Source organism: Leuresthes tenuis, unplaced genomic scaffold, assembly GCF_036924035.1.
Source record: "Leuresthes tenuis unplaced genomic scaffold, fLeuTen1.0.hap1 SCAF_80, whole genome shotgun sequence".
Lineage (NCBI taxonomy): Eukaryota > Metazoa > Chordata > Actinopteri > Atheriniformes > Atherinopsidae > Leuresthes > Leuresthes tenuis.
Window position 1 is genome coordinate 213,273 of NW_027325434.1, and position 9,765 is coordinate 223,037.

The 9,765-nt window shown below is 40.9% G+C and overlaps 3 non-coding genes across 3 annotated transcripts; 1 reads left to right on the forward strand and 2 right to left on the reverse strand.

Annotated features, from left to right (window-relative positions):
- Positions 1–2,006: 2,006 nt before the first annotated feature.
- Positions 2,007–2,193, forward strand: LOC140286253 (U2 spliceosomal RNA). The gene has a single exon (XR_011911104.1). It is a non-coding gene; the product is annotated as a U2 spliceosomal RNA (small nuclear RNA).
- A 3,474-nt stretch (positions 2,194–5,667) lies between these two features.
- On the reverse strand, positions 5,668–5,857 carry LOC140286247 (U2 spliceosomal RNA). The gene has a single exon (XR_011911098.1). It is a non-coding gene; the product is annotated as a U2 spliceosomal RNA (small nuclear RNA).
- A 298-nt stretch (positions 5,858–6,155) lies between these two features.
- On the reverse strand, positions 6,156–6,269 carry LOC140286266 (U5 spliceosomal RNA). Its single transcript, XR_011911115.1, has one exon. It is a non-coding gene; the product is annotated as a U5 spliceosomal RNA (small nuclear RNA).
- Positions 6,270–9,765: the final 3,496 nt, after the last annotated feature.

The following is a 9,765-nucleotide window of genomic DNA, read 5'->3' on the forward strand; positions in this document are numbered from 1 at the left end:
GGAAATGTCAGTTTTAGCAGAAATAAAGAGTAAAGGAATTTTTGTAAGAAGCAGGGAGCAGGAAATTGCCAAAGAACCACTTTAGGCTTTTGTTAATATTTAGTCGGGCATTCGAACCTTTTCTTACCCACTTTTTACAAATTATGGTCGAACATTCACACCTACTTGCAGCTGAATACTTCCGCTCCAGCTTTTAGTGATGTATGGTTGGCATTTGCACCTTTTGTTACCCTCTTTTTATACTTATTGCTGAAGATTAAGTTGTTCTTTCTCAAACTACAATTTTTTTTTAATTGTTGAAACTTGATTTGAAGTGGATAAATAAGGAGGACAAACAGTTTTAAGTCACGCTGATAGAAGAAATTAATTTTATAGCAAAATCTGTATTTCGTCATATGTCGAGAGATGCTTATTGCTGAAGAAGTTCTTTCTCATTCTATAAAGTACAACGTTGTTTATCGTTGAAACTTGATTAGACATGAATAAATATGAAGGACAAAGCAGTCTTAACTTGGTTAGAGTTAAGGAATTCGTTTTATAGGAGAATCCGAATTCGTGCATAACTCATAAAATAGAGCTTATTTTCGGATTCCTGAAGAATGATTCTGGTTCTTTCTCATAATACAAAGTTTGTTGTTTATTGTTGAAACTTCATCAGAAGTGAAGAAATAAATGAATGCCTATCAACAAATGTGGGATCTAAACTCTAGTGCTTCCTCTAAAATAATTTCCTTTCTCAATTTAGAAATGTGTGTGTGTAAGTCACAACACCCGTGACACCAAAACGGCTTTCTTTTCTCTACACTCTGCACTATGAGCACACACACCAAATCAGAAAGGCTTTTTTCTCTCTTTTCTACATTATGGACTGTGGGGACACAAAACCGCTCTCTCTCTTTTTTTTTTTTATCGTGTGCCAGGGCGTTGTCTCATGTATTAGATTATGCTTAAGATACGAATGGGTTTATCAGTCACATCAGAATCCATACATACTGATCCTCCCGTAATAAAATGGTCGGATCTTATCAAACACACTTTGTTTCTTGTGACAATCAAGTCAGCGAAACAGCGTATACACGTCAAGACACTGAATCAAGTTTGCCACAAGAACTCATAAGTTTGGCAGTATTGCTCTGCCATCAGCAATGATACACCCATTTTATTTTCGTGAGACATGTGCAAGCACCTGTTCATCTACTGTTCTATCACTATGAATTAGTGATCTATTATCAATAAGGATACTTCTACAACTACTATCAAAGTATGTCCGGACTTCTTATGTTGTCAGTTGCTATATATGAATAAGTGGGTAGCTACTGACAAGCATTAAGCATGTCACACAGCCCAAACATATAACATTTCAGGACACACCACACAGTTAACAACCACAGTGAAGCGTGTCAAAGCCCAAACATGTAACATTCAACAGGACACTTACACAACACATTCAAATCAAACAGTCAGACAACATACAAGAACATATACCCCAGCCGGCATTGCTCCCTGCCTATTTTCGTACAGCACACTATGTGTGCGCACACCTTTATTCACAAACTCTTCAACTTATACTCTTTTACCGAAGCTGCTACAGCTCGATTACCACCTTTTAGGTATGTATGGTTGGCATTTGCACCTCTTTTTATACTGATTGCTGAAGATTAAGTTGTACTTTCTCAAACTACAACATTTTTTTATTTGTTGAAACTTGATTTGAAGTGGATAAATAAGGAGGACAAACAGTTTTAAGTCAGGCTGATAGAAGGAATTCATTTTATAGCAAAATCTGTACTTCGTCATATGTCGAGAGATGCTTATTGCTGAAGAAGTTCTTTCTCATTCTACAAAGTACAACGTTGTTTATCGTTGAAACTTGATTAGACATGAATAAATATGAAGGACAAAGCAGTCTTAACTTGGTTTGAGTTAAGGAATTCGTTTTATAGGAGAATCCGAATTCGTGCATAACTCATAAAATAGAGCTTATTTTCGGATTCCTGAAGAATGATTCTGGTTCTAGCCTTTTGGCTAAGATCAAGTGTAGTATCTGTACTTATCAGTTTAATATGTGATATGTCTATGCAAGGACTACATATTAAATGTATTTTTATCAATAGGAGTTGAAAAAGGAGCTTGCTCCATTCACTCCAAGCATCGACCCGGTACTGCAGTGCCGCTGGGAACGGTGCGCTCTCCTCTGCTCTTGTGAAAAAGCAAACAGCGGTGCAGTATGGAACTTTCTTTTAATCTGCTGAGAAAAGAGAGTGAATGCGAAGCAGACTTTAACACGGCTCTGGTAAGAAGGCTCTGGTAAGAAGGTAAGAATGCCGGACCATTCATCATCAAAAGCGGGAGAAGAGGTGTTCGGCTGCAAGAAGCTGTGAATGTCCAGCCATAATTAGTCAAAAACGGGTACGAAAAGGTAGTATTGCCAGACCATAAATGATCAAAAAAGGGAGCGGAGGTTTTTCGCTGTAAGAAGGTGTGAATATCCGACCATAATTGGTAAAAAGCGGGTAAGAAAAGGTGCGAATGCCCGACAATGTATGATCAAAAGAGGGAACGGAGGTTTTCGGCTGCAAGAAGGTCTAAATGTCCAACCATAATTTGTAAAAACCGGGGAAGAAAAGGCTCGGAAGCCCAACTATACACCATCAAAAGCGGGAGCGGAGGTGTTCAGCTGCAAGAAGGTGTGAATGTCCACCCATAATTCCTCAAAAATGGGTAAAAAAAAAGGTGCGAATGCCCAACCATACATCATCAAAAGCAGGACTGGATGTGTTAGGCTACAAGAAGGTTTGAATGTCCGAGCATAGTTTGTAAAAAGCGGGTAAGAAAAGTTTCGAATGCCCGAACATACACCATCAAAAGAGGGAGCGGAGGTGTTCCGCCATAAGAAGGTGTGAATGTCCGACCGTAGTTGGTTAAAATACCCGACTGTACACAATCAATAGCGGGAGCGAATGTGTTCGGCTACAAGAAGGTGTGAATGGCCGACCATTTTTTGTAAATAGCGGGTAAGAAAAGGTGCGAATGCCCGACAATGTATGATCAAAAGAGGGAGCGGAGGTTTTCGGCTAAAACAAGGTCTGAATGTCCAACCATAATTTGTAAAAACCGGGGAAGAAAAGGCTCGAAAGCCCGACTATACACCATCAAAAGCGGGAGCAGAGGGGTTCAGCTGCAACAAGGTCTGAATGTCCATCAATAATTGCTAGAAAACATGAAAGAAAATTTTCGAATATCCAACCGCACATGATCATAAGTGGGAGAGGAGGTGTTCAGCTGCAAGAAGGTGTGAATGTCCACCCATAATTCCTCAAAAATGGGTAAAAAAAAAGGTGCGAATGCCCAACCATACATCATCAAAAGCAGGACTGGATGTGTTAGGCTACAAGAAGGTTTGAATGTCCGAGCATAGTTTGTAAAAAGCGGGTAAGAAAAGGTTCGAATGCCCGAACATACACCATCAAAAGAGGGAGCGGAGGTGTTCCGCCATAAGAAGGTGTGAATGTCCGACCGTAGTTGGTTAAAATACCCGACTGTACACAATCAATAGCGGGAGCGAATGTGTTCGGCTACAAGAAGGTGTGAATGGCCGACCATTTTTTGTAAATAGCGGGTAAGAAAAGGTGCGAATGCCCGACAATGTATGATCAAAAGAGGGAGCAGAGGTTTTCGGCTAAAAGAAGGTCTGAATGTCCAACCATAATTTGTAAAAACCGGGGAAGAAAAGGCTCGAAAGCCCGACTATACACCATCAAAAGCGGGAGCAGAGGGGTTCAGCTGCAAGAAGGTCTGAATGTCAATCAATAATTGCTAGAAAACATGAAAGAAAATTTTCGAATATCAAACCGCACATGATCATATGCGGGAGAGGAGGTGTTCAGCTTCAAGAAGGTGTGAATGTCTACCCATAATTCCTGAAAAATGGGTAAAAAAAGGTGCGAATGCCCAACCATACATCATCAAAAGCATGTGTGAATGTCAGATCATAATTTGCAAAAACCTGATTGTATGCAGCTGAACACCTCTGCTCCCGCTTTTGATGGTGTATAGTCGGGCTTTCGAGGCTTTTCTTCAACGGTGTTTACAAATTACGGTTGGAAATTCAGACCTTGCAGCCGAACACCTCCGCTCCCTCTTTTGATCATACATTGTCGGGCATTCGCACCTTGTCTTACCCGCGTTTTACAAACCATGGTCGGACTTTCACACCTTCTTGTAGCTGAACAACTCCGCTCCCGCTATTGATTGTGTACAGTCGGGTATTTTAACCTTTTCTTACCCGCTTTTTACCAATTATGGTCGGACATTCACACCGTCTTACAGCGGAACACCTCCGCTCCCTCTTTTGATGGTGTATGTTCGGGCATTCGAACTTTTTCTTACCCACTTTTTACAAACTATGGTCGGACATTCAAACCTTCTTGTAGCAGAACACATCCACTTCTTCTTTTGATGATGTATGGTTGGGCATTCGCACCTTTTCTTACCCATTTTTCAGGAATTATGGCTGGACATTCACACCTACTTGCAGTCGAACAGCTCTGCTCCCACTTTTTATTATGTTTGGTTGGATATTCGAACCTTTTCTTAACTGCTTTTTACAAACTTTGGTCGGACGTTCACAACTTCTTACAGCCGAACACCTCCGCTTCCGCTTTTGATGGTATATATTCGGGCATTCGAACCTTTTCTTACCCGCTTTTTACCAACTATGGTCGGACATTCACACCGTCTCTCAGCGGAACACCTCCGCTCCCTCTTTTGATGGTGTATGTTCGGGCATTCGCACCTTTTCTTACCCGCTTTTTACAAACTATGGTCGTACATTCAAACCTTCTTGTAGCCGAAAACCTCCACTCCCTCTTTTGATCATACTTTGTCGGGCATTCGCACCTTTTCTTACCCGCTTTTTACAAACTATGCTCGGACATTCAAACCTTCTTCTAGCCAAACACATCCACTCCTGCTTTTGTTGATGTATGGTTGGGCATTCAAACCTACTTGTTGCCCGCTTTTCATTAATTATGTGTGGACATTCACACCTTGTCGCAGCCAAACACCTCCGCTCCCTGTTTTGATCATGTATGGTTGGACATTCGCACCTTTTCTCACCCACTTTTTGCAAACTATGGTCGGCTATTCACAGCTTCCTCTCCACCATACTTGTATGGTGGGATATTCACACCTACTTGCATCCGAAGACCTCCGCCCCCACTTTTGTTGATATTTAGTCGGTCATTCACACCTTACCCGTTTTCTTGCCGCCAAACACCTCTGATCTCTTGATGATGTAAGATTGGGCATTCAGACCTTGCTTCACCTGCTTTTCACCAAATATAGTCGGACATTCACACCTTCTTGCAGCCGAACACTTCCGCTCCACCTTTTAGTTTTCTATGGGGCATTCACACCTTTTTTTACACCGCATTTTATAAAAACACCACAGGAACACCGTATTGAGGCTTTGTTCTGACCGCTCATTCGGTGTCGCGTTTCTTTCAAGCAATTCTCCTGGTTAGCCCGCACTCGGCTCGCTCCCAGAGCCGTGTTAAAGTCTTCTTCGCATTCACTCTCTTTTATCAGCAGATTAAAAGAAAGTTTCATCTTAGGCTCCCTGAAACTTCCATCCTGCACCGCTGTTTGCTTTTTCACAAGAGCAGAGGAGAGCGCACCGTTCCCAGCGGCACTGCAGTACCGGGTCGATGCTTGGAGTGAACGGAGCAAGCTTCTTTTTCAACTCCTATTGATAAAAATCCATTTAATATGTAGTCTCGCATAGAGGACATATCAGACATTAAACTGATAAGAACAGATACTACACTTGATCTTAGCCAAAAGGCCGAGAAGCGATAACTGTCCACTGGTTCACGTCCGAGGGCCCTTCCTGGCACAATGCGCACTTGTAGCGGTGTTCTTTTTATGGCCATAGTGTCACTTTGCACCTCCGCCCACCCGCTGCACTGAGCACTCTTCAGCCCTTTTAAATGGTATAACTTTACACTACCACACGCTCCAGCGAGCACCATTCAAGCAACAACTTTGCACTCCAGCTTCGAACATCGGCACAGTCGCAACAAGTAAGGCGACTCTACTCAGAGAAGTCACTCTGCACAGTAACAAGATTTCTTTTGCACAGACAGAAAGGGCTTCACCCGCAAAGGTAAAGCCTGCCAAAAATAGAAACAACTCATTAGTGCTGCTCTCCACGAAAGTCTTTAGTAAAAGGCGAAAGACTTGTATGTTATGAAGAGAAACCAGAGTACGATTATCCGTCACTGCGGGAGCAGGGCATCAGGCTAGTTGCCATAGCCACCTTCCCCATGGTGAGCGTTGCTTGGTTGAAACGCTTGCCCCTGTGCAATCGACAAGGCAGCAACAAAAACACCACGGGAACACCGTATTGAGGCTTTGTTCTGACCGCTCATTCGGTGTCGCGTTTCTTTCAAGCAATTCTCCCGGTCAGCCCACACTCGGCTCGCTCCCAGAGCCGTGTTAAAGTCTACTTCGCATTCACTCTCTTTTCTCAGCAGACTCTTGGGATTTTATCTATAAAATGAATTCCTTCACTCAAACTATGTTAAAACTGCTTTGTCCTTCATATTTACCATGTCTAGAAAGATTTAAACAAAAAAAAAACAACGTTGTACTTTGCAGTAAAAGAAAGAGCAAATCTAAAGTTTCAGGAATCCGAGAATAAGCTTACTTTCATGAGTTCTTCACGATTTCGGATTTTGCTATAAAATGAATTCCTTCACTCAAACTAAATTAAAACTGCTAAACCGCTAATCTGTTACATGTAAGGCAGATGTCAAATTCACCGAAATAGGATCTAAGGGTATTCGGCCAATCGAGCTGTAGCAGCTTTGGTAAAAGAGTATAAGTTGAAGAGTTTGTGAATAAAGGTGTGCGCACACATAGTGAGCTGTAGGAAAATAGGCAGGGAGCAATGCCGGCTGGGGTATATGTTCTTGTATGTTGTCTGACTGTTTGATTTGAATGTGTTGTGTAAGTGTACTGTTGAATGTTACATGTTTGGGCTTTGACACTTCACTGTGGTTGTTAACTGTGTGGTGTGTCCTGAAATGTTATATGTTTGGGCTGTGTGACATGCTTAATGCTTGTCAGTAGCTACCCACTTATTCATATATAGCAACTGACAACATAAGAAGTCTGGACATACTTTGATAGTAGTTGTAGAAGTATCCTTATTAATAATAGATAAACTAATTCATAGTGATAGAACAGTAGATGAACAGGTGCCTGCACATGTCTCACGAAAATAAAATGGGTGTATGATTGCTGACGGCAGAGCAATACTGCCAAACTTATGAGTTCTTGTGGCAAACTTGATTCAGTGTCTTGACGTGTATACGCTGTTTCGCTGACTTGATTGTCACAAGAAACAAAGTGTGTTTGATAAGATCCGACCATTTTATTACGGGAGGATCAGTATGTATGGATTCTGATGTGACTGATAAACCCATTCGTATCGTAAGCATAATCTAATACGTGAGACAACGCCCTGGCACACAATCAAAAAAAAAAAGAGAGAGCGGTTTTGTGTCCCCACAGTCCATAATGTAGAAAAGAGAGAAAAAAGACTTTCTGATTTGGTGTGTGTGCTCACAGTGCAGAGTGTAGAGAAAAGAGAGAAAAGAAAGCCGTTTTGGTGTCACGGGTGTTGTGACTTACACACACACATTTCTGAATTGAGAAAGGAAATTATTTTAGAGGAAGCACTAGAGTTTAGATCCCACATTTGTTGATAGGCATTCATTTATTTCTTCACTTCTGATGAAGTTTCAACAATAAACAACAAACTTTGTATTATGAGAAAGAACCAGACTCATTCTTCAGGAATCCGAAAATAAGCTCTATTTTACGAGTTATGCACGAATTCGGATTCTCCTATAAAACGAATTCCTTAACTCTAACCAAGTTAAGACTGCTTTGTCCTTCATATTTATTCATGTCTAATCAAGTTTCAACGATAAACAACGTTGTACTTTGTACTTCTTCAGCAATAAGCATCTCTCGACATATGACGAAATACAGATTTTGCTATAAAATTAATTCCTTCTATCAGCCTGACTTAAAACTGTTTGTCCTCCTTATTTATCCACTTCAAATCAAGTTTCAACAATTAAAAAAATGTTGTAGTTTGAGAAAAAACAACTTAATCTTAAGCAATCAGTAGGGTAAGAAAGGGTAAGAAAAGGTGCAAATGCCAACCATACATCACTAAAAGGTGGAGCGGAAGTATTCGGCTGCAAGTAGGTGCGAATGCCTGACAATGTATGATCAAAAGAGGGAGCGGAGGTTTTCGACTGCAAGGTCTGAATGTCCAACCATAATTTGTAAAAACCGGGGAAGAAAAGGCTCGAAAGCCCGACTATACACCATCAAAAGCGGGAGCGGAGGTGTTCGGCTGCAAGTAGGTGTGAATTTTCGTTCAGTTGAGTGGGGTGGGGCGGGATGGGTTCCTTCTGGGGGTACAGTAGCTCCCGGAATATGGTGACTGCAGGCCCCGAGCCTGGTGGACATCAGGCCCTCCTGCCCTGTGTTGGGTCCCAGGTAGCGGGGATGCCTATTGCAGCCAGTCTCTGGCTGCCCTCTCCGGGGTGGGAGGGACCAGGAGGATGAATTAATTATTCTGCTAGTTTATATATTGTAAACATAAACAATAAACAATTATAAAACTTCCCTTGGCAAAGCAAATCTGTTTGGCATAAAGGTATTCAGACTACAATTCTGCTGCCATAATGCACAATTCCGGATTTTGATATAAAATGAATTCCTTCACTCAAACCAAGTTAAAACTGCTTTTCCTTCATATTTATCCATGTCTAAATAGCTTTAAACAAAAAAGAACGTTGTACTTTGCAGGATAGGAAACAACAACACTAAACCTTTAGGAATCCGAGAATAAGCTTATTTTCACGAGTTCTACACAATTTCGGATTTTGATATAAAATGAATTCCTTCACTCAAACTAAGTTAAAACTGCTTTGTCCTTCATATTTATCCATGTCCAAATAGCTTTAAACAAAAAAGAACGTTGTACTTTGCAGGATAGGAAAGAACAACACTAAACCTTTTCAGGAATCCGAGAATAAGCGTCGTTTGACGAGTTCTACACAATATCGGATTTTGATATAAAATTAATTCCTTCACTCAAACCAAGTTAAAACTGCTTTGTCCTTCATATTTATCCATGTCTAAATACCTTTAAACAAAAACGAACGTAGTACTTTTCAGGATAGGAAACAACAACACTAAATTTTTTCAGGAATCCAAGAATAAGCTTCTTTTCACGAGTTCTACACAATTCCGGATTTTGATATAAAATGAATTCCTTCACTCAAACTAAGTTAAAACTGCTTTGTCCTTCATATTTTTGCATGTCTAAATAGGTTTCAGGCATAAAATTCTTCATATTACCCTGTATGTGAAAGAAGCATACTTGTGATGGAGCAATACACTCCTTTTGGGTAACCTAAACTGATGGTTTGGGAGGAAAGTTAGAAGAACAATCAACTATCAACCAAAGACAGATGACGTGATGAGCGGGCAATATAACTGTGTTTTTGCTTCAGAGCAACTCTGTATTCTGTACTGTGTTGTTCTCTCTTTCAAGATATTATTATTAAAGCCTCTTATCTCCTCAGAAGAAAATAACTGACTCTGTGCGTTACTAAATTTCCACCACAATTTTGGCGTCACGAACAGGATCCCTCGACTGGTGTCTCTGGACCGGAT